Raw genomic sequence first — 26,911 nt, 5'->3', positions numbered from 1 at the left:
AGAACCCTATTAATTTTGGAAGAAATCGGTTCAGATTTAGATATAGCTCCCATATATATATTTCGCCCGCTATGGATTTATATGACCCCAGAATCCAGAGTTTTAACCTAATTTGCTTAAAATTTTGCACAAGAAGAACAATTAGTACTATAGTCAAGTGTGCCAAATTTTATTGAAATCGGTTCTGGTTCAGATATAGCTCCTATATATATCGTTCGCCCGATTTACACTCATATGACCACAGTGGCCAATCTTTTACTCCGCTTTAATTGACATTTTGCACAGGAAGTAGAATTAGCATTGTTGCTGTGCGTGCCAAATTTGGTTGAAATCGGTTCAGATTTAGATATATCTCCCATTATAGCTTTCGCCCGATTTACACTCATATGACCACAGAGGCCAATTTTTGCTCCGATTTAGTTGAAATTTTGCACAGGGAGTAGAATTAGCATTGTAGCTATGCGTGCCAAATTTGGTTGACATCGGTTCAGATTTAGATATAGCTCCCATATATATGTTTTTCTGATTTCGACAAAAATGGTCAAAATACCAACATTTTGCTTGTTAAATCGCCACTGCTTAGTCGAAAAGTTGTAAAAATGAATCTAATTTTCCTAAACTTCTAATACATATATATCGAGCGATAAATCATAAATACACTTTTGCGAAATTTCCTTAAAATTGCTTCAGATTTAAATGTTTCCCATATGTTTTTTACTAATATTGTGTTCCACCCTAGTGCATTAGCCGACATAAATTTTGAGTCTATAGATTTTGTAGAAGTCTATCAAATTCTGTCCAGATCGAGTGATATTTAAATGTATGTATTTGGGACAAACCTTTATATATAGCCCCCAACACATTTGACGGATGTGATATGGTATCGAAAATTTAGATCTACTAAGTGGTGCAGGGTATAATATAGTCGGCCCCATATTTTTTTCCATACTAGTTTATTGTTAAATTTGCATACATTCGCTCGCCCTAGTGTATACGAATAGGGATGTTGCAGTTCCATGGTCCTACACCCAGAAAAAAGTGCCTTCGAAACTAAAGGAAAAATTCTTCATCAATATAGTTTATCCATTTTATTTCCATTAAGGTACATTTTTGTGAGAAATAATAAAATTTACTCGTTTCAGTAAAAAAATCCTAAACTGTAAGCAGTTAGGAATAGTTCATTAACTAGAATAAGGCATGGAATTTTACTTATACTGTTTTCTTCGCTGGGTATAAGAATTTACTACTGAACAAGAAAATTTTATTCACCGATAACAAAGCATTCGTAAAAATAAACAAAATCCGAACTAAAACCAAGTTTCCTCAAAATTAGTAAAATTTCTTATAAAATGATAATTGCGACTTCCTTTATAATAGAAAGTTTTTCATACATACGAACAACACTTGGCATAGAAAAATATTTTAGTTCATTCGTACTAAGAAGTATGCAATCCTTTCAAAACTTAAAGAAACACACTTGTTAGAATATAGGAAATTTTCCTATATTTCTATTGTCTACCTGTAATCGATACCTGTCATCGTAATCGATGTGTTTGCGCGTGGGTGTAATCGATATGTTTGCGCGTGGGTTGTTTTTTAGTTGGAATCGCGTTGTTGTGGTATACGGAGAGATTGTTAAAAAATAATATGGTAAAATAATATAATAAGTAACAAATAAAATATATAAAAGATTTATTATTTTAAATTAGTGAGAAATATGTTCGTTTTTTGAAAATAAATCTATCAATGTTCGTGATGGTGTATAAAGAAAGAAAACACCAGCAGAATAACAACCCTTTCATTTGTCTTCATTTTGGAATCGTCAATTATCAGGTAATATTCAGTGACGCTAACCTTTTGTAACAAAAATGGTTTATGATTTTTTATATTTGTAGATATTGAAATTGTAAAAGGAGGACAGAATCGTTACGCAGCAACTTATTAAAAGTGAAAGGTACAAGAAGAAGAAAAAATGCGTTTTGCAGTTGATGACATTACATGGAAATTGGAAATAGTGGAATAATAAACTAATATTTCAAGGCCAGTCGATGCTGTTGATTCTTAATAAATATATTCAATATATTAATAAAACATGTCTTTTATGGAAGATAAAATTGCTTATATAAATAAATAAAATTGTATTTAAAAACGAAGGTAAGCAGTTCTAATTATGAAGTAAAAGTTTTACCACAAATATGTAAGATTTGTCCAAATGAATGAAAAAATTTCAATAAACTCATTCCATATATGAATTCAAATCAGTTAAATTTTTTCATTCTGTAGCATAGTGGTAAATAAATATAGGAAAATGTTAACTAATATATGGAATGCATTATACCTAATTTCTACGAAAATCACATCGTTCAAACAAATAAAAATGTCTTTGGCGCTATACGAAGTTCAACTTTCTTCACAGTAAGTTCATTTTAACTTAAAGAAGGGGTCACTTTTTTCTGGGTGTACTCGCTGCAATGATAAACTATAATTTTTTCTGTTGGATGAGGTCGCTGGTTCTGTTTTTGTTTTCAATTTTTTTTTTTGCTAACTGCTGGCATTTGGTTGTTGATGTAGATGTTCCGTAAAGTACAACATAATTTTTTCTGTTGGTTTTTATTTGTTCGAGTTCATTGTTTTCTACATTCCTGACACGTTTTATGTCATTTGTTTTAGTTTTATTGGCTTAAACTGCAAGTGCTGTTGCTGCTGCTGGAGCTGGAGCTGGAGCTGCTTGATGTGCAAACAGTTTTGCTTCGTTTAGTCGTTAGAGTTGTAACTGCATTTGTGTGCTGGCCAGAGCATATGGATATCGCAAGAGACCACCCACATAGTGTCACACTATGGATTTGGACCAACATTACCCAAGAGAATTGCAAATGGTTTTTGTTAATTTAGGCAAAATTTATTTGAATGAAATTTAGACATCATCCATGGTCATAGGATATTTTAACTCTGGCATAGTCCTCGCCTTCTCTCTTTATAAATGTAATTTTCTTTTTCTTTTGAGACATATTTAGTATAAAACAAGTATATACGGCCGTAAGTTTGGCCAGGCCGAAGCTTATGTACCCTCCACCATGGATTGCGTAGAAACTTCTACTGAAGCCGATGGCAAGGTATCTTAAAACTTCCTAACACCGTAATATATACCACATAGTCCATACGTGGTCTATATTAAACTACAAAAGGGCCGATTAAATACGTATATAATTAAGTTTAAAGTTTCTATTGAAATAAAATTTTGTCAAAATTTTCTATAGAAATAAAATTTTGACAAAATTTTCTATAGAAATAAAATTTTGACAAATTTTCTATAGAAATAAAATTTTGACAAAATTTTCTATAGAAATAACATTTTGACAACTTTTTCTATAGAAATAACATTTTGACAATGTTTTCTATAAAAATAAAATTTTGGTAGATTACACTAGGCAACAAATAACAAACTTTTCTCTGTGAATTGTTTCTAGCATATTTTTTCTTATTGGTTATGACCTACTAAACACGAAAATGATTTTTAAAAAATTTTCTGTCGATTGGTTTTCGAGATATAATTTTTTTTTTTTAATTTTTGGAGGTACACCTACAATTTTGAGCATATCTTTCGTTTTCTTTGACGTTTTTGATCCTAATACTACTCAAATTAAAGAAAATTGAGCCGTCTACAACTCATTCTCAGAAAATCAATCAAATCGGGTAAGTAGTTTGGATGTTAGCGGCTTAAAAAGGTAAAAAAACGGCGTTTTTTAAGTAAAAATGTGGCAAAAAAAAACATATAAAAATTCATATAAAATATAAAAAAAATTTCTAACGGCAATTTTTTGTTTTTTTTACGTGTAGCTGGAATCTTTACAAAGAAATTAAGCCCTTACTTAACAAATAGCGGACTTATAATTTTTTTGGTAAAAGATCGAAAGAAGAAGTCAGCTGTTTTTCCACATGGCATAAAATGTACAGTTATACCTTTGTTTCTACTCATTTCTTTTTTGGGCGTTGATTTGGTTACTTTTGTTAGTTTAGGTTTTACCAACAAAAAATATAAGTCCGCTATTTGTTGTCAGATTTTGTTAAGTAAGGGCTTAATTTCTTTGTAAAGATTCCAGCTACACGCAAAAAAACATATATTTTATATGAATTTTTATATGTTTTTTTTTGCCACATTTTTACTTAAAAAACGCCGTTTTTTACCTTTTTAAGCCGCTAACATCCAAACTACTTACCCGATTTGAAAATTTTCTGAGAACGAGTTGTAGACGGCTCAATTTTCTTTAATTTGAGTAGTATTAGGATCAAAAAGGTCAAAGAAAACGAAAGATATGCTCAAAATTGTAGGTGTACCTCCAAAAATTAAAAAAAAAAAAATTATATCTCGAAAACCAATCGACAGAAAATTTTTTAAAAATCATTTTCGTGTTTAGTAGGTCATAATCAATAAGAAAAAATATGCTAGAAACAATTCACAAAATGGTTGTTGGCTAGTGTTATTTTTGGCTCGAGTGGCAACCATGATTATGAACCGATATGGACCAATTTTTGTGTGATTAGGGATCGGCTATATATAACCATAGACCGATATGGACCAATTTTTATGTGATTGGGGATCGGCTTTATATAACTATAGAACGATATGGAACATGTTTTGGCATGGTTATTAGCGGCCTTATACTATCACCACGTTGCAAAAAGAGGCTCCGGAGATCAAATCTGGGGAACGGTTTATATGGGGGCTATATATAATTATGGACCGATATAGACCAATTCTTGCGTGTTTGTTAGAGACCATATACTAACACCACATACCAAATTTCAACCGGATCGGATGAATTTTGCTCCTCTATGAGGCTCCGGAGGTCAAATCTGGGGATCGGTTTATATGGGGGCTATATATAATTATGGACCGATGTGGACCAATTTTGGCATGGTTGTTAGAGACCATATACTAACACCATGTACCACATTTCAGCCGGATCGGATGAAATTTGCTTCTCTTAGAGCAATCGCAAGCCAAATTTGGGGGTCCGTTTATATGGGGGCTATACGTAAAAGTGGACCGATATGGACCAAATCTTGCATGATTATTAGAGACCATATACTAACACCACATACCAAATTTCAACCGGATCGGATGAATTTTGCTCCTCTATGAGGCTCCGGAGGTCAAATCTGGGGATCGGTTTATATGGGGGCTATATATCATTATGGACCGATATGGACCAATTCTTGTATGGTTGTTAGAGACCATATACTAACACCATATACCAAATTTCAGCCGGATCGGATGAAATTTGCTTCGTTTAGAGCAATCACAAGCCAAATTTGGGGGTCCGTTTATATGGGGGCTATACGTAAAAGTGGACCGATATGGCCCATTTGCAATACCATCCGACCTACATCAATAGCAACTACTTGTGCCAAGTTTCAAGTTGATAGCTTGTTTCTTTCGGAAGTTAGCGTGATTTCAACAGACGGACGGACGGACATGCTCAGATCGACTCAGAATTTCACCACGACCCAGAATATATATACTTTATGGGGTCTTAGAGCAATATTTCGATGTGTTACAAACGGAATGACAAAGTTAATATACCCCCATCCTATGGTGGAGGGTATAAAAAAATTCATTGGGCTGGGGAAAATATCTTCAAAAAATTCAAAAATAAACTAAACCAAATAAGCAACTTTTTTTCGTTTACCATTCGTATTTTACGTACAAGAACTCATTGTGTTCAAAAACTTACCTTTTCTATAATCCAAATTCATAGTGGGTGTTCTGAAAAAAATTGAAAAATAAAAATGTTAAATATTTTCTTAGATTCATGGGATATCGAATAATAATTTTATTACAAAGATTGTATTTTTTTGTTTGCTTGGAGCCAAAGATTTTCACCTTCCTTTAAGGATTTTGGCATTCCGAGTCAAAGATGTGGCTCCTTTAAAACAAAGAAAATGTATGGGACCTATCTTGCTTTAAATCTAGGATCAATACAATTAATATTAGGATACCGATGTCATTTATCGAATTTTCATAATCTATTTGTGATATATTAATAAAGATTTGTATGGCCAAATTTGGCAAAATCGGGCGATACATATACATGGGAGCTGAACCGATTTCGATGAAATTTTGCACTCTTTAAGAGTGGTGAATTAGATTACTTTCCGGCAAATTTGTCTGCGATTGATTGGTATGTTAAAGAAAAGCAATATGACCCCATTGGAATACGATGGACGGGCGGACACCAAGAACTAGATCGACTCAGGAGGTGATTCTGAGTCTTTCGGTATATATTTTATGAACCCCAGATTGGGCTTGCGGAGCCTCTAAGAGAAGCAAATGTCATCCAATCCGGTTGATATTTGGAACATGGTGTTAGTATATGATCTCTAACAACCATGCAAAAATTGGTCCACATCGGTCCATAATTATATATAGCCCCCATATAAACTGATCCCCCGATTTGGCTTGCGGAGCCTCTAAGAGAAGCAAATGTCATCCAATCCGGTTGAAATTTGGAACGTGGTGTTAGTATATGATGACTGACAACCGTGCCAGAATTGGTTCATATCGGTCCATAATTATATATTGCCCCCATATAAACCGTTCTCAAGATTTGACCTCCCGAGCCTCTTGGAGGAGCAAAATTCATCCGATCCGGTTCAAATGTGGAACGTGGTGTTAGTATATGGTCTCTAACATCCATGCAAAAATTGGTCCATATCGGTCTATAGTTATATATAGCCGATCTCCAATCGCACTAAAAACGGTCCATATCGGTTCATAATCATGGTTGCCACTCGAGCCAAAAATAATCTACCAAAATTGTATTTCTATAGAAAATTTTGGCAAATGTTATTTCTATAGAAAATTTCGTCAAAATTTTATTTCTATAGAAAATTTTGTTAAAATTTTATTTCTAAAGAAAATTTTGTCAAAATTTTATTTCTATAGAAAATTTTGTCAAAATTTTATTTCTATAGAAAATTTTGTCAAAATTTTATTTCTATAAAAAATTTTTTTAAAATATTATTTCTTTAGAAAATTTTGTTAAAATTTTATTTCTTTAGAAAATTTTGTTAAAATTTTATTTCTATAGAAAATTTTGTTAAAATTTTATTTCTATTGAAAATTTTGTTAAAATTTTATTTCTATAGAAAATTTTGTGGAAATTTTGTTTCTATAGAAAATTTTGTTAAAATTTTATTTCTATAGAAAATTTTGTTAAAATTTTATTTCTATAGAAAATTTTATTAAAATTTAATTTCTATAAAAAATTTTGTCAAAACTTTATTTCTATAGAAAATTTTGTGAAAATTTTATTTCTATAGAAAATTTTGTTAAAATTTTGTTTCTATAGACAAATTTGTCAAAACTTTATTTCTATAGAAAATTTTGTCTTTACTGTATCTTTACTTTATTTCTATAGAAAATTTTGTTAAAATTTTATTTCTATAGAAAATTTTGTTAAAATTTTATTTCTATAAAAAAATTTGTTAAAATTTTATTTCTATAGAAAATTTTGTCAAACGTATTTAATCGATCTTTTTATACCCTTCAACATAGGATGGGAAGTATATTAACTTTGTCATTCCGTTCGAATATTGCTCTAAGACACCATCAAGTATATATATTCTGGGTTGTGGCGAAATTCTGACTCGATCTGAGCATGTCCGTCCGTCCGTCTGTTGAAATCACGCTAACTTTCGAACGAAACAAGCTATCAACTTGGAACTTGGTACAAGCAGTTGTTATTAATGTAGGTCGGATAGTATTTCTAATGGGCCATATCGGACCACTTTTAAGTATAGCCCCCATATAAACCGATCCCCCGATTTGGCTTGCGGAGCCTCTAAGAGAAACAAATTTCATCCGATCCGGTTGAAATTTGGAACATGGTGTTAGTATATGGTCTCTAACAACCTTGCACGAATTGATCCATATCGGTCCATAAATATATATATAGCCCCCATATAAACCGTTCTCAAGATTTGACCTCCGGAGCCTCTTGGAGGAGCAAACGTCATCCGATCCGGTTCAAATGCGGAACGTGGTGTTAGTATATGGTCTCTAACATCCATGCAAAAATTGGTCCATATCGGTCTATAGTTATATATAGCCGATCTCCAACCCCCCCAAAATCGGTCCATATCGGTTCATAATCATCGTTGCCACTCTTGCCAAAAATAATCTACCAAAATTTTATTGCTATAGAAAATTTTGTCAAAATTTTATTTCTATAGAAAATTTTGTCAAAATTTTATTTCTATAGAAAAATTTTGTTAAAATTATATTTCTATAGAAAATTTTGTTAAAATTTTATTTCTATAGAAAATTTTGTCAAAACTTTATTTCTATAGAAAATTTTGTTAAAATTTTATTTCTATAGAAAAATTTTGTTAAAATTTTATTTCTATAGAAAAATTTTGTTAAAATTTTATTTCTATACAAAATTTTGTCAAAACTTTATTTCTATACAAAATTTTGTGAAAATTTTATTTCTATAGAAAATTTTGTTAAAATTTTATTTCTATAGAAAATTTTGTTCAAATTTTATTCCTATAGAAAATTTTGTTAAAATTTTATTTCTATAGAAAATTTTGTCAAAATTTTATTTCTATAGAAAATTTTGTTAAAATTTTATTTCTTGCCAAAAATAATAATAATTTTATTGCTATAGAAAATTTTGTCAAAATTTTATTTCTATAGAAAATTTTGTCAAAATGTTATTTCTATAGAAAATTTTGTTAAAATTTAATTTCTAAAGAAAATTTTGTTAAAATTTAATTTCTAAAGAAAATTTTGTCAAAATTTTATTTCTATAGAAAATTTTGCAAAAATTTTATTTCTAAGAAAATTTTGTCAAAATTTTATTTCTATAGAAAATTTTGTTCAAATTTTATTTCTATAGAAAACTTTGTCAAAATGAATTATATACGTATTTAATCGATCTTTATACCCTGCGCCACACTGTGTAACAGGGTATTATAAGTTAGTGCATATGTTTGCAACACCCAGAAGGAGACGAGATAGACACATGGTGTCTTTGGCAAAAATACTCAGGGTGGGCTCCTGAGTCGATGTAGATATGTCCGTCTGTCCGTGAACACATTTTTGTAATCAAAGTCTAGGTTGCAGTTTTAGTCCAATCGACTTCAAATTTGGCACAAGAATGTGTTTTAGCTCAGAATAGAACCCTATTGATTTTGGAAGAAATCGGTTCAGATTTAGATATAGCTCCCATATATATATTTCGCCCGATATGGTCTTATATGACCCCAGAAGCCGAGTTTTACCCTAATTTGCTTAAAATTTTGCACAAGAGGAACAGTTAGTACTATAGTCAAGTGTGCCAAATTTTATTGAAATCGGTTCAGATTTAGATATAGCTCCCATATGTATCGTTCGCCCGATATGGACTAATACTGTACCAGAAGCCAGAGTTTAACCCAATTTGGTCGAAATTTTGCAATAGTAGTGTAGTCGAGTGTGCCAAATTTGGTTGAAATCGGTTTAGATTTATAGCTTTCGGCCGATTTACACTCATATGACCACAGAGGCCAATTTTTAACTCCGATTTAGTTGAAATTTTGCACAGGGAGTAGAATTAGCAATGTTGCTAAGCGTGCCAAAATTGGTTGAAATCGGTTCAGATTTAGATATAACTCCCATATATAGCTTTCGCTCGATTTACACTTATATGGGCCCAGAAACCAGAGTTTTATCCCGATTAGCTTGAAATTTTACACAAGGAGTACAATTGGTAGTATAGTCATGTGTGCTAAATTTGATTGAAATCGATTCAGATTTAGATATAGCTCCCATATATATCTATCGCCCGATATGGACTAATATGGTACTAGAAGCCAGGTTTGTGGCCCAATTTGGTTGAAATTTTGCACAGGGAGTAGAATTAGCATTATAGATATGCATGTCAATTTTTATAGAAATCGGTTTAGATTTAGACATATCTCCCATATATAGCTTTCGCCCGTTTTACACTCATATGACCACAGAGGCCAATTTTTTGCTCCGATTTAGTTGAAATTTTGCACAGGGAGTAGAATTAGTATTGTAGCAATGCGTGCCAAATTTGGTTGAAATCGGTTCAGATTTTGATATAGCTCCCATATATATGTTTTTCTGATTTCGACAAAATGGTCAAAATACCAACATTTTCCTTGTTAAATCGCCACTGCTTAGTCGAAAAGTTGTAAAAATGACTCTAATTTTCCTAAACTTCTAATACATATATACCGAGCGATAAATCATAAATAAACTTTTGCGAAGTTTTCTTAAAATTGCTTCAGATTTAAATGTTTCCCATAGTTTTTTACTAACATTGTGTTCCACCCTAGTACATTAGCCGACTCAAATTTTGAGTCTGTAGATTTTGTAGAAGTCTATTAAATTCTGTCCAGATCGAGTGATATTTAAATGTATGTATTTTGGGACAAACCCTTATATATATAGAGCCCCCAACACATTTGACGGATGTGATATGGTATCGAAAATTTAGATCTACAAAGTGGTGCAGGGTATAATATAGTCGGCCCCGCCCGACTTTAGACTCTCCTTACTTGGTTTTTTTTTTTTGTATATGAGCCTATTTCTTTACATCAAAAATATATTTGTTTGTTTTGAAGAAAATATGTCTCATATGAATGACATAGGGCACGCAAAATTCAAAAATTCGAGTCCTGGTTTCAACAACGAAAAAAAAATCCATATATGCTCAATATTTTGTGTAAATGTATGTTCCCTTACTTATTGGACTTGTATCTATTTTAAAAATATTTTCTTGGCATTTGTTTCATTTATATCTTAAAGGTATCACGTGCTGCAAAGTGCAAGACAAGAAGAGCTTCATATTTACCGTACGTGATGTTGGTTTTCTTAACTGTGTGATGTGGTCTTGATTTAAGTAAGTCTCCCTCACTCGAAACAAAAGGAAAAACAAATAGAATTTCCTTCGTAAAAACGAAAAACCAGAAGCTTATTCTCGCATATACATCTGGTGGACTGGAGTCAAATTTACCACCGACTCCCAGGAAAAGTTTTCTTTTGCGACATTTGTTTTTGTTTCGGATATCTTGTATCTGTGGCTGTTTGATGATTAAGAGGATAAGGGATTGTGTTTTTGGCATAAGTGAAATTGAACTTCATTTGAATTAATTTGCATTGAGAATTGATTTCTTTTATTTGTTTATTCGTGTCTGTGTATGTGTGATGTATCTTATTTTTCTTCTATTTTTATTCGAGTTAATTTACATATTAAATTGGACCAGATGCTTCTACTGTCAAGGATGTCGATGTCAATGTTGCTGTGGCTGATGATGATGATGTTCGTTGTGATTGTCATGTCAAGTGCTTCCACAGATTTAAATCGCGGGTAATTCCAGCTACTAGGTTATAGCACAGACAGATACTTTGTCAATATTTATGGAAAATTTTCAGAATTTGTAATTGAAATTTATTCAATTCATATGACATAAGGAATAATTAGCTTTTTTCTATGAATATATTTTAAGAATTTAGAGTTTATTGAAAAAAAAAATCTTCAAATGGCAAATATTTTAATTTTAATTAGCATCTTATATGAAAGAGAAATATTTCTCTACGAAATGACATTATGATACCTTAAATCAAATTTCCCGAAATGCTTATAGTAGACAAAATAATAAAAATTACTTTATAATAAATATATCACAAATAAATTTCTAAGAGCACACACACACAGCAGAGGGTATGAAAATAAAATTGTCTGTTATTTTCATACCCTCCAAAATTGGACTAACTGTGTCAATCCGTTTATAACATACCGAAATATTGATCTTAAAATCTTTCTAATGGGTCGAGGTGAAATTCTGAGTGTCCGTCCGTCTAGAAGTGAAATCTACGCCGCAGTGGTAGAAAATTTGCAACAGCTATCAAAAATGAGCTTGGATCGAAGTCATTGAAGTTCCTAGAAAAAAATCTGACTGGCTAAAGCCAAGGCCATCTACCGAACTTGGGTTTCTCTTGTGGCATCACAATCCCGGTTGCTACAGTTGATAGAATTCTACCAAAAATTATAGATTTTTTACTGTTTGGATTTAGATTGGTGGGAGCCACCGTGGTGCAATGGCATGCCCGCCTTGCATACACAAGGTCGTGGGTTCGATTCCTGCTACGACCGAACACCAAAAAATTTTTCAGCGGTGGCTTATCCCACCTCAGTAATGTTGGTGACATTTCTGAGGGTTTCAAAGCTTCTCTAAGTGGTTTCACTGCAATGTGGAACGCCGTTCGGACTCGGCTATAAAAAGGAGTTCCCTTGTCATTGAGCTTAACATGGAATCGGGCAGCACTCAGTGATAAGAGAGCAGTTCACCAATGTGGTATCACAATGGACTGAATAGTCTAAGTGAGCCTGATACATCGGGTTGCCACCTAACCTAACCTATCCTAGATTGGTAGAATTCTTGATATTTTGGTAGATTTTACAAAATATTCCTCTTCACAAAATTTCCATAGAAATAAAATTTTAACAAAATTTTCTACAGAAATACAATTTTAACAAAATTTTCTACAGAAATAAAATTTTTGCAAAATTTTCTACAAAAATAAAATTTTGGCAAAATTTTCTACAGAAATAAAATTTTGACAAAATTTTCTACAGAAATAAAATTTTAAAAATAATTTTTCTATAGAAATAAAATTTTTACCAAATTTTCAATAAAAATAAAATTTTAACAAAAATTTCTATAGAAATAAAATTTTTGAGTGTTGTTGACCTATTTTATGTTTATTCTGATTATTAATTTTGTTCGGCTTGAGGTCATAGAAACAATCGATTATTGATTTGTTTTAATATTTATTTCCAATATTTCGGTTAGTGCCACTAACCATCTTCTGGGATTTTGTATCTACATAAATTACAAAAATTAAATTACTTTTAATGTTCACAAATCACAATATTATTTTAGATATAATATATTGAAAATAACTAACGTGAGTTCGTGTGATGCTGTTCGTTCTGCAAGTCACCGTACACTAAGCTTCGTTTGTGTCGATGCTTGTTTATGATGTGTCGATACATTCTCGCGCATTCTTCCGTGTCTTTCACAAAATTTTCTATAGAAATAAAATTTTGGCAAAATTTTCTATAGAAATAAAATTTTGAAAAATTTTCTACAGAAATACAATTTTAGCAAAATTTTCTATAGAAATAAAATTTTTACAAAATTTTCAATAGAAATAAAATTTTAGCACAATTGTCCATAAAAATAAAATTTTAAAAAATTTTCTATAGAAATAAAATTTTGACCAAATTTTTTACAGAGATAAAGTTGAGCAAAATTTTCTATAGAAATAGAATTTGACAAAATTTTTTATAAAAATAAAATTTATTAAGGAATTAAATTTTAGCAAAATTGCCTACAAAAATAAAATTTTTACAACATTTTCTGCAGAAATTATTAAAACATTTTTTGTAAAAATAAAATTTTTACAAAATTTTCTGTAGAAAAATAAATTTTAACAAAATTATTTACCGAAATAAAATTTTTGAAACATATTCTATAGAAATAACATATTTACAAAATATTTTATAGAAATAAAAGTTTGGCAAAATTTTCTACAGTAATTTTGACAATATTTTTTACAGAAATTAAATTTTGGCAAATTTTTCTATAGAAATAAAATTTTACCAAAATTTTCTACAGAAATAAAATGTTGACAAAATGTTCTATAGAAATAAAATATTGACAACATTTTTTACAGAGATAAAATTTAGCAACATTTTCTATAGAAATATAATTTTGACAAAATTTTCTTAGGAAGTAAATTTTGGCCCCATTGAGAAATAAAATGTTGACAAAATTTTCTATATATAAAAATATTTTACCTAAATTTGCAACAGAAATAAAATTTTGACAAAATTTTGTATAGAAATAAAATATTGACAACATTTTTTACAGAAGTAAAATTTAGCAAACTTTTCTATTGAAATAAAATTTTGGCAAAATTTTGACAAAATTGTTTACCGAAATAAAATTTTTGAAACACATTCTATAGAAATAAAATATTTACAAAATATTCCATATAAATAAAATTTTAACAAAATTGTCTACAGAAATAAAATTTTGAAAAAAATTTATACAGAAATAAAATTTGTAAAAAATTTTCTACAGAAATAAAAGTTTGAAAAAATTTTCTAGAGAAATAAAATTTTGAAAAAATTTTCTAGAGAAATAAAATTTTGAAATAATTTTCTAGAGAAATAAAATTTTGAAATAATTTTCTACAGAAATAAAATTTTGACAAAACTTTTAACCGAAATAATATTTTGGAAACATTTTCTAGAGAAATAAAATTTTAGCAAAATTGTCTACAGAAATAAAAGTTTTATAAAATTTTCTATAGAAATAAAATTTTAACAAAATTTTCTACAGAATAAAAATATTGACAAAATTTTCTATAGAAATAAGATTTTAGGAAAATTTTGTAAAGAAATTAAATTTCGACAAAATTTTCTATAGAAATAAAATATCAACAACATTTTTTACAGAGATAAAAATTAGCAAAAATTTCTTATAAATAAAATTTTAGCAAAACTTTCTATAGAAATAGAAATTTTTAAGAATGAAATTTTAACAAAATTTACAAAATTGTCTACAAAAATAAAATTTTTACAACATTTTCTACAGAAATTTTTACAAAATTTTCTGTAGAAATAAAATTTTGACAAAATTGTTTACCGAAATAAAATTTTGGAAACATTTTCTATAGAACTAAAATATTTACAAAATATTCTCTAGAAATAACATTTTGACAAAATTTTCTATAGAAATAAAATTTTGACAAAATTGTTTACCGAAATAAAATTTTGGAAAAATTTTCCATAGAACTAAAATATTTACAAAATATTCTATAGAAATAAAATTTTGACAAAATTTTCTATAGAAGTAAAATTTTACAAAAATTTTCTACAGAAATAAAATTTTGACACAATTTTCCATAGAAATAAAGTTTTGACAAAATTTTCTATAACAATAAAATGTTGACAACATTAGTTAGGAATAACATTTTCAATAGAAGTAAAATGTTGAAAATTATTAAAATATGTATTTTGTTCACAAAATCTTGTAATAACAAGTAAGGAAAGTCTAAAGTCAGGCGGGGCCGACTATATTATACCCTGCACCACTTTGTAGATCTAAATTTTCGATACCCTATCACATCCGTCAAATGTGTTGGGTGCTATATATAAAGGTTTGTCCCAAATATCCCTCGATTTGGACAGAATTTGATAGACTTTTACAAAATCTATAGAATCAAAATTTAAGTTGGCTACTGCACTAGGGTGGAACACACTTTTACTAAAAAAATATGGGAAACATTTAAATCTGAAGCAATTTTAAGGAAACTTTGAAAAAGTTTATTTGTGATTTATCGCTCGATATGTATGTGTTAGAAGTTTAAAAAAATTAGAGTCATTTTTACAACTTTTCGACTAAGCAGTAGCGATTTAACAAGAAAAATGTTGGTATTTTGACCATTTTTGTCGAAATCAGAAAAACATATATATGGGAGCTATATCTAAATCTGAACCGATTTCAATAAAATTTGGCACACATGACTATATTACTAATTGTACTCCTAGTGCAAAATTTCAACCAAATTGGGCCAAAACTCTGGCTTCTGGGGCCATATAAGTCCATATCGGGCGAAAAATATATATGGAAGCTATATCTAAATCTGAACCGATTTCAATAAAATTTGGCACATATGACTATACTACCAATTGTACTCCTTGTGCAAAATTTCAAGCTAATCGGGATAAAACTCTGGCTTCTGGGTCCATATAAGTGCATATCGGGCGAAAGATATATATGGGAGCTATATCTAAATCCGAACCGATTCCAATCAAATTTTGCACACCTGACTATACTACTAATTGTACTCCTAGTACAAAATTTCAATCAATTTGGGGTAAAACTTTGGCTTCTGGGGCCATATAAGTCCATATCGGGCGAAAGATATAAATGGGAGCTATATCTACATCTGAACCGATTTCTTCCAAAATCAATAGGGTTCTGTTCTAACCCAAATTAGGAACATGTGCCAAATTTGAAGGCGATTGGACTTAAATTGCGACCTAGACTTTGATCACAAAAATGTGTTCACAGACAGACGGACTGACGGACAGACGTACATGGTTATATCGACTCAGGGACCCACCCTGAGCATTATTGCTATAGACACCATGTGTCTATCTCGTCTCCTTCTGGGTGTTACAAACATATGCACTAACTTATAATACCCTGCTCCACAGTGTGGCGCAGGGCAAAATTTCGGCAAAATTTTCTATAGAAATAAAATGGTCACAAAAGTTTTCAAACTAAATACATGTTTTTGTTTTTCAATTTTTTGGTAAAATTTTCTCCAAGATTAGGTAGAATAGGCTGCAGTGGCAACCCTGATCACAATCCAATCAGAGTAGTTTTCGAGAAAAATGATCGGGTTACATGCCATAGGGGTCAGCTGAAAATTTACATCTTCAATGGGGCATCAGAACTGAAGGACCACCAACACTGAAAACAAACATGCCCGGTTTCAAAGATTTGGTCTTTACACTAAAGATTGATTCCAAACCAATGAAGAGGAAGATTGGAGTAAGGATACATTTAAGACACAAATTCAATAAAATTGTCCTTAAATGTGTTGTCTTTTTGCATCCTTACAACAAAGCAAAACATCGTTCAAAGTGTTAAGTGTAGAAAATTTTCGCAACATTTTATTTCTATAAAAAATCTTGTCAACATATTATTTCTGCAGAAAATTTTGTCAAAAGTTTTATTTCAATAGAAAATTTTATCAAAATGTTTTTCTATAGACAATTTGTAAAAATTTTATTTCTACAGAAAATTTTGTCAAAATTTTATTTCTACAGAAAATTTTGTCTAAATTTTATTTCTACAGAAATTTTTTTCAAAATTTAATTTCACCAGAAAATTTTGTTAAAATTTTATTTCTATAGAAAATTTTGTCAAAATTTTATTTATAAAAAAATCTTGTCAAAATTTCCTCAAATTTTTATTTCTATAGAAAATTTTTTAACATTTTATTTTTATAGAAAATTTCCTTAAATTTTTATTTCTATAGAAAATTGTGTCAAAATTTTATTTCCATAGAGATTTTTGTGAAAATTTTATTTCTATAGAAAAGTTTCTAAAATTTTTATTTCCATAAAAATTTTTCTCAAATTTTTATTTCTATCAAATATTTTCTCAAACGTTTATTTCTATAGAAAATGTTCTCAAATTTTTATTCGGTAGAAAATTTTCTCAAATTTTTATTTCTTTAGAAAGTTTTTTAAAATTTTTATTTCTATAAAAAAATTTGTTAAAATTTTATTTCTATAGAAAATTGTGCCAAAATTTTATGTGTATAAAATATGTTGTCAAAATTTTATTTCTATAGAAAATTTTTTTTTTCACAATTTTAGTTCTATAGAACATTTTGGCAAAATTTTATTTCTATAGAAAATTTTGTCAAATTTTTATTTCTATAAAAAATTTTGTTAACATTTTATTTCTATAGAAAATGTTGTCAAAATTTTATTTCTATAGAAAATTTTGCCAAAATTTTATTTCTATAGAAAATTTTGTCAAAATTTTATTTTTATAAAATATGTTGTCAAAATGTTATTTCTATAGAAAGTTTTGTCAAAATTTTATTTCTATAGAATATTTGGTCAAAAGTTTTATTTCAATAGAAAATTTTGTCAAAATTTTATTTCTCTAGAAAATTTTGTCAAAATTTTATTTCTCTAGAAAATTTTGTCAAAATTTTATTTCTATAAAAAATTTTGTCAAAATTTCCTCAAATTTTTATTTCTATAAAAAATTTTCTCAAATTTTTGTTTCTATAGAAATTTTTCTCAAATTTCTATTTCTATAGAAAATTGTGTCAAAATTTTATTTCTATAGAAAGTTGTGTCAAAATTTTATTTCTATAGAAAAGTTTCTAAAATTTTTATTTCTATAAAAATATTTTTCAAATTTTTATTTCTGTAGAAAATTTTTTCAAACTTTTATTTCTATAGAAAATTTTGTCAAAATTTAATTTTTTTTATAGAAAAATTTTGTTGTTGGAGAGGAATAGAACGAGTTCGGTTATTGTTGTTTGTTTTGTTTTGGTTTTTTTTCTCTGTGTATAAAAATATCTTGTCAAAATTTCCTCAAATTTTTATTTCTATAGAAAATTTTTTAACATTTGATTTTTATAGAAAATTTCCTTAAATTTTTATTTCTATAGAAAATTGTGTCAAAATTTTATTTCCATAGAGATTTTTGTGAAAATTTTATTTCTATAGAAAAGTTTCTAAAATTTTTATTTCCATAAAAATTTTTCTCAAATTTTTATTTCTATCAAATATTTTCTCAAACGTTTATTTCTATAGAAAATGTTCTCAAATTTTTATTCGGTAGAAAATTTTCTCAAATTTTTATTTCTTTAGAAAGTTTTTTAAAATTTTTATTTCTATAAAAAAATTTGTTAAAATTTTATTTCTATAGAAAATTGTGCCAAAATTTTATGTGTATAAAATATGTTGTCAAAATTTTATTTCTATAGAAATTTTTTTTTTTCACAATTTTAGTTCTATAGAACATTTTGGCAAAATTTTATTTCTATAGAAAATTTTGTCAAATTTTTATTTCTATAAAAAATTTTGTTAACATTTTATTTCTATAGAAAATGATGTCAAAATTTTTATTTCTATAGAAAATTTTGCCAAAATTTTATTTCTATAGAAAATTTTGTCAACATTTTATTTTTATAAAATATGTTGTCAAAATGTTATTTCTATAGAAAGTTTTGTCAAAATTTTATTTCTATAGAATATTTGGTCAAAAGTTTTATTTCAATAGAAAATTTTATCAAAATGTGTTTCTATAGACAATTTGTAAAAATTTTGTTTCTACAGAAAATTTTGTCAAAATTTTATTTCTACAGAAAATTTTGTCAAAATTTTATTTCTACAGAAAATTTTTTCAAAATTTAATTTCACCAGAAAATTTTGTTAAAATTTTATTTCTATAGAAAATTTTGTCAAAATTTTATTTACAAAAAAAATTTTGTCAAAATTTCCTCAAATTTTTATTTCTATAGAAAATTTTTTAACATTTTATTTTTATAGAAAATTTCCTTAAATTTTTATTTCTATAGAAAATTGTGTCAAAATTTTATTTCCATAGAGATTTTTGTGAAAATTTTATTTCTATAGAAAAGTTTCTAAAAATTTTATTTCCATAAAAATTTTTCTCAAATTTTTATTTCTATCAAATATTTTCTCAAACGTTTATTTCTATAGAAAATGTTCTCAAATTTTTATTTCTTTAGAAAGTGTTTTAAAATTTTTATTTCTTTAGAAAGTTTTTTAAAATTTTTATTTCTATAAAAAAATTTGTTAAAATTTTATTTCTATCGAAAATTGTGCCAAAATTTTATGTGTATAAAATATGTTGTCAAAATTTTATTTCTATAGAAAATTTTTTTTCACAATTTTAGTTCTATAGAACATTTTGGCAAAATTTTATTTCTATAGAAAATTTTGTCAAATTTTTATTTCTATAAAAAATTTTGTTAACATTTTATTTCTATAGAAAATGTTGTCAAAATTGTATTTCTATAGAAAATTTTGCCAAAATTTTATTTTTATAAAATATGTTGTCAAAATGTTATTTCTATAGAAAGTTTTGTCAAAATTTTATTTCTATAGAATATTTGGTCAATATTTTATTTATATAAAAAATTTTGTCAAAATTTTATTTCTCTAGAAAATTTTGTAAAAATTTTATTTCTCTAGAAAATTTTGTAAAAATTTTATTTCTCTAGAAAATTTTGTCAAAATTTTATTTATATAAAAAATTTTGTCAAAATTTCCTCAAATTTTTATTTCTATAAAAAATTTTCTCAAATTTTTATTTCTATAGAAAATTTTCTCAAATTTCTATTTCTATAGAAAATTGTGTCAAAATTTTATTTCTATAGAAAGTTGTGTCAAAATTTTATTTCTATAGAAAAGTTTCTACAATTTTTATTTCTATAAAAATATTTTTCAAATTTTTATTTCTGTAGAAAATTTTTTCAAACTTTTATTTCTATAGAAAACTTTGTCAAAATTTAATTTTTTTATAGAAAAATTTTGTTGTTGGAGAGGAATAGAACGAATTAGACAAACATTTGTGCCTTCAAGAAACAACATGCACTGTGATTTCAAGCATCAGTCTTATTTTTGATCCTAGTTCCATGCCATGTGTTACACATGTAATCTAAGAAGAAACCATAAATTTTCTTGCTCACAGAGAGTTCATGATCTTTGTCGTTTTGGTGAGAAACTGTAACGAAAATAGTCTGTGGACCACAAAAATACCAAATGCCGACAACAACAACAAAAAGCCAAAGCAGATATCCTCGTACATTCTCATGTGGAATCTCTGTGAAACCCCTTTGGCAAAATTTTCATTTGCACAACCAACGAACATTTTTTGTTCGCAAGGGAAGTCATAATGCCATTCACTCATCGACTGCGACTAAGTCTTTATGACCATCAAGCTAAAGTTGTGGAAACCATATTTTATCCATATCTCTGGATACCCCTTAGAGTGCCACACATAACTATTTATTAATTAAGAAAGAGTAAGAGAGAGAGAGAGAGAGAGAGTGAGAAAGGGAGAGCACGCGAAGAAGAGAATAAAACCGCTTAAGTAAAAGGAGATGAAGCAGTGTTGCCAATTTGGTGCTTTTAGCACCAAATTTAGTGCTTTTTGATTTCTAAAAAGCACCAAATTGCCTTTTTGGTGCCTTTTCAAAAAAAGCACCAACTTGGTGCTTTCTGGCAATTTCATTTAGTGCTTTTGGTGCTTTTTTTATTTTGAACAGTATTAAGTTTAATTGATACAAAAATTTTGATTAGACTGTCAAGAGCCGAAGAAACTGAAATTTATTGCCAAATATAGAATATTATTGTTAGGAAGTTGGTATTGATTATTTTTTAATTAATATTGTTATTTAGGGTATTCTGTAGGAAAGTCGAGCGATGAGTGTCGAATTTTTGAATTTGGTAAAGATGTCATTAAAAACGTTTGTATTAAATTCACAAAAGCACGCACAACTGAAATAAGCAATAGACTCCTTCCATATATTAATATTTTGAAAGGTGAAAAACATCACTGATCAAAATGAATTGGACGAAAGCAATAAAACTGATCAAGGTGTATACTTTATCAGATTCATAATGGTGAGTACTAAGTTTGAGTTCTGCCGCTAAAGTGAAAACTATTTCAGTAAAAATGGGCATAAAATTATGCATATTTGCTGCAAATTTTATTACAACTTGATGGGGAATAACCAAAAGCAAATTTTCACAAAGTTTGCTAAAATGACTATTTTAGCGGCTCGATCGTAGGTTGTTTTTTTTTTTTTTTTTTTTTTTTTTTTTTTTTTAGTAGAGCATTTAATTTTCGATTTTGTGGTGGAAGGTGGTATGTTAGAATTTATAATATTATTTTTGGTGCTTTTTGGCCTTGGGGAGTTGGCAACACTGAGATGAAGCCTTTCGTATTAAGCAAACGAAGTGAATTCAGTCATTCCAATTGCTGCGCATGCGCACATTTCAAGCTCCCCAAATGGATTGAGTTATTGTTTGAAAATAATCGTTACATTTATTAACTCTTTGACATTTTTAAGGTTTCTTTAAGCCCAGGCTATTGAGTTCATCGTTAAGATATCGCAAGTGGCGGTCAGAAAATAAATATAGACCCTGCATGTGGATGATGATGATGGTAAGGCTCCATCACCATTCCAGAGGTAGAAGTTTCACATAAATTCATATAAAATATCAAATGCAAAAGAAAACATGTTTGACTGCCGAAGCAGGCCCATGGAGACAAACACAACAATTTTTTTTATATAGTATTAACTCTGAAAAAACGAAAAAAATCATGGCCTACCAGTAAAAGGATATCTTCCTCACTTTTGTTGTTTACTGCTGCCAGCTCAAAACCGCAATAATTCAATCTTAAAAAGATATCAAAATTCACGCGGTTTTGAGATTATTTTACAATAACACAAAAAAAAAACAACCAACCTAAAACAGCGAGAAAAGACATGAATCCCCAATGGCCAAAATCACATTATAATCTTGTCATCCTTGCCATTATGGAGAAAGAAGCTAGCATATGCGCATATACATATCACCGTGACATGGACAAATCTCAGATGATGAGGATTAAAAAAAGAAAAAGATTTTAAACAAAAAGCGAGCTTTTCTCAAAGTCTACATTTATGGGTAAATAAAACTCACCAACAGGTCGAAACATATGGATTATTTTTATGGCAATGCCTTGTCATTTGCATGAATAATAATTCACAAGGCAAGAAATTGTCCAGGAATTGGAACATATGGTATTAATAGATTGGTATTATAGTTAATTTTCTATATCCTCAGGGAGCCACCGTGGTGCAATGGTTAGCAAGCCCGCCTTGCATACACAAGGTCGTGGGTTCGATTCCTGCTTCGACCGAACTCCAAAAAGTTTTTCAGCGGTGGATTATCCCACCTCAGTAATGCTGGTGACATTTCTGAGGGTTTCAAAGCTTCTCTAAGTGGTTTCACTGCAATGTGGAACGCCGTTCGGACTCGGCTATAAAAAGGAGGTCCCTCATTGAGCTTAACATGGAATCGGGCAGCACTCAGTGATAAGAGAGAAGTTCACCAATGTGGTATCACAATGGACTGAATAGTCTAAGTGAGCCTGATACATCGGGCTGCCACATAACCTAACCTAGAGGAAATTTTGTCAAAATTTCATTTCTATATAAAATTTTGTCAATTTTTTTTTATAGAAGATGTCAAAATAATTCTATAGTTTTTTAAAGGTGGCTTTGGAATACGTAATTAATTCGTGGAGTGGGTTTGAACTTTGAGTTAATCAATGACTAATATATTAGTTTATCTAATAAAAACATTAAATATTAAATAAAACATTAAATATTAAATTAACTTTGCAAAAAATTTTAATTTTGTTATTTTTTAATTTATTTTCAGTACAGCCAATATGATGAATTCGAATTAAAGAAAAGGTAAGCTTCGAATTAAAAAAAAAAAAAAAAAATTTAAAAGTTACCTAATATTTTTGAGACCTAAAAATTTTAGCGTTATAAAGGGTGATTTGTTAAGAGCTTGATAACTTTTTTTAAAAAAAAAAACGCATAAAATTTGCAAAATCTCATCGGTTCTTTATTTGAAACGTTAGATTGGTCCATGACATTTACTTTTTGAAGATAATTTCATTTAAATGTTGACCGCGGCTGCGTCTTAGGTGGTCCATTCGGAAAGTCCAATTTTGGGCAACTTTTTCGAGCATTTCGGCCGGAATAGCCCGAATTTCTTCGGAAATGTTGTCTTCCAAAGCTGGAATAGTTGCTGGCTTATTTCTGTAGACTTTAGACTTGACGTAGCCCCACAAAAAATAGTCTAAAGGCGTCAAATCGCATGATCTTGGTGGCCAACTTACCGGTCCATTTCTTGAGATGAATTGTTCTCCGAAGTTTTCCCTCAAAATGGCCATAGAATCGCGAGCTGTGTGGCATGTAGCGCCATCTTGTTGAAACCACATGTCAACCAAGTTCAGTTCTTCCATTTTTGGCAACAAAAAGTTTGTTAGCATCGAACGATAGCGATCGCCATTCACCGTAACGTTGCGTCCAACAGCATCTTTGAAAAAATACGGTCCAATGATTCCACCAGCGTACAAACCACACCAAACAGTGCATTTTTCGGGATGCATGGGCAGTTCTTGAACGGCTTCTGGTTGCTCTTCACTCCAAATGCGGCAATTTTGCTTATTTACGTAGCCATTCAACCAGAAATGAGCCTCATCGCTGAACAAAATTTGTCGATAAAAAAGCGGATTTTCTGCCAACTTTTCTAGGGCCCATTCACTGAAAATTCGACGTTGTGGCAGATCGTTCGTCTATTCATGATGAAATGTCAAAGCATACTGAGCATCTTTCTCTTTGACACCATGTCTGAAATCCCACGTGATCTGTCAAATACTAATGCATGAAAATCCTAACCTCAAAAGAATCACCCTTTAGTAAACCTTCTAAAAATTACCGTTTTTAGCAACGATATCAGTAAATTTTAGGATTTGTTCCCAATTTTATAGGACAAAACCAGCCTACACAGAAAAAAATTTTATGAAAATTTGTCCAATTAAAGTCTTAATTGAGTTTTAAACAAGTATATACAGCCGTAAGTTCGGCCAGGCCGAAGCTTACGTACCCTTCACCGTGGATTGCGTAGAAACTTCTTCTAAACACTGCCATCCACAATCGAATTACTTGGGTTGTGTTATCTTAAAAATTCTTAACATCGTTTTCTAAATTGTGAGTTAGTCCATACGTGGTATGTATTAGACAATACGTAGAGAGCCAGAATTGAAATATGGGGGTCGCTTATATGGGGGCTATATACAATTATGAACTTGATATGGACCAATTTTTGTGTGGAGGTCAAATCTGGGGATCGGTTTATATGGGGGCTATATATAATTATGGAACGATTTTGACCAATTTTTGCATGGGAGTTTGAGGCCATATATTAACACCACGTACCAAATTTCAACTGATCAGTTGAATTTTGGTCTTCCAAGAGGCTCCGCAGGTCAAATCGGGGGATCGGTTTATATGGGGCTATATATAATTATGAACCGATGAAGACCAATTTTTGCATGGTTGTTAGAGACCATATACTAACACCATGTACCAAATTTCAGCCGGATCGGATGAAATTTGCTTCTCTTAGAGGTCTCGCAAGCCAAATTTGGGGGTCCGTTTATATGGGGGCTATACGTAAAAGTGGACCGATTTGGCGCATTTGCAATACCATCCGACCTACATAAATAACAACTACTTGTGCCAAGTTTCAAGTTGATAGCTTGTTTCGTTCGGAAGTTAGCGTGATTTCAACAGACGGACGGACGGACGGACATGCTCAGATCGACTCAGAATTTCACCACGACCCAGAATATATATACTTTATGGGGTCTTAGAGCAATATTTTGATATGTTACAAACGGTGAAGGCTATAAAAATTTTGTGATATTTTGCCTAATAAATATTTTTTATATTTTTTATAATTTTTAATGCATTCTAACCACAGTTGCCACTCGAGGCAAAAATACCCTACCAAAATTGAAAAGTTTACCAAAATACTACCAAACAAAAATGTCTTATATTGCATTTTTTTATTTCTATAGAAAATTTCATCGAAATTTTATTTCTATAGAAAACTTTGTCAAAATTTTATTTCTGCAGATAATTTTGTAAATTTTTTATTCTGTAGATAATTTTGTCAAAATTTTATTTCTATAGAAAAATTTGTCAAAATTTTATTTATTTAGAAAATTTTGTCAAAATTCATTTCTATATCGAATTTTGTCAAAATTTTATTCCTGTAGAAAATTTTATCAAAATTTTATTTCTATGGAAAATTTTGGCAAAATTTTATTTCTTTTGCAAATTTTTCAGAATTTTATTTCTGTAGAAAACTTTGTCAAAATTTTACTTCTATAGAAATTTTTTTCAAAATTTTAGTTCTTTAGAAAATTTTGTCAAAACTTTATTTCTATAGAAAAGTTTGTCAAAATTTTATTTCTATGGAAAGTTTTGTCAAAATTTTATATCTGTAGCAAATTTTGTCAATATTTTATTTCCGTAAAAAATTTTGTAATTTTTTTATGGACAAATTTGTCAAATTTTTATTTCTATAGAAAAGTTAGTCAAAATTCTATTTCCATAGAAAATTTTGTATTTTTTTTTCTACAGAAAATTTTGTCAAAATTTTGTTTCTATAGAAAACGTTGTCAAAATTTTATTTCTATAGAAAATTTTGTCAAAATTTTATTCCTGTAGATAATTTTGTCAAAATTTTATTTCTGCAGATAATTTTGTCAAAATTTTTTTTCTATAGAAAACTTTGTCACAATTTTATTTCTATAGGAAATTTTGTCATTTTATTTTTACAGAAAATTTTGTCAAAATTTTATTTCTATATTGAATTTTGTCAAATTTTATTTCTATGGAAAACTTTGTTTTATTTCTATAGAAAACTTTGTTATTTCTATAGAAAACTTTGTCAAAATTTTACTTCTATAGAAAATTTTGTCAAAATTTTATGCCTGTAGATAATTTTGTCAAAATTTTATTTCTGCAGATAATTTTGTCAAAAATTTTTTTTCTCTAGATAATTTTGTCAAAATTTTATTTCGATATAGAATTTTATCAAAATTTTATTTCTATAGAAAACTTTGTCAAAGTTTTATTTCTATAGAAAACTATGTCAAAATTTTATTTCTATAGAAATTTTGTCATTTTATTTTTACAGAAAATTTTGTCAAAATTTTATTCCTGTAGATAATTTTGTCAAAATTTTATTTCTGCAGATAATTTTGTCAAAATTTTTTTTTTCTGTAGATAATTCTGTCAAAATTTTATTTCGATATAGAATTTTGTCAAAATTTTATTTCGATATAGAATGTTGTCAAAATTTTATTTCTATAAAAAACTTTGTCAAAGTTTTATTTCTATAGAAAACTTTGTCAAAATTTTATTTCTATAGAAATTTTGTCATTTTATTTTTACAGAAAATTTTGTCAAAAATTTATTTCTATAGAAAATTTTGTCATTTTATTTTTACAGAAAATTTTGTCAAAATTTTATTTCTACAGAAAAGTTAGTCAAAATTTTATTTCTGTAGAAAATTTTGTCAAAATTTTATATCTATAGAAAATTTTGTCAATATTTTATTTCTATAGATTTTTTTTCAAAATTTTATTCTATAGAAAATGTTATCAATATTTGTTT

At 28.8% G+C, this 26,911-nt stretch overlaps 1 protein-coding gene across 1 annotated transcript in view; it reads right to left on the bottom strand.

Annotated features, from left to right (window-relative positions):
* Positions 1 to 26,911, bottom strand: part of LOC142235947 (uncharacterized) — an 874,494-nt gene that overhangs the window by 549,097 nt on the left and 298,486 nt on the right. Inside the window, exon 3 of the mRNA XM_075307200.1 lies at positions 5,736 to 5,767. The gene's annotated coding sequence lies outside the window, so the exon portion shown is untranslated. The remainder of the gene's footprint in view (positions 1 to 5,735; positions 5,768 to 26,911) is intronic.

The sequence above is a fragment of the Haematobia irritans genome, chromosome 4 (genome assembly GCF_050003625.1).
Source record: "Haematobia irritans isolate KBUSLIRL chromosome 4, ASM5000362v1, whole genome shotgun sequence".
Taxonomy (NCBI): domain Eukaryota; kingdom Metazoa; phylum Arthropoda; class Insecta; order Diptera; family Muscidae; genus Haematobia; species Haematobia irritans.
Note: the sequence above shows the minus strand (reverse complement) of the source record. Positions and strands in the feature narration are given on the sequence as shown.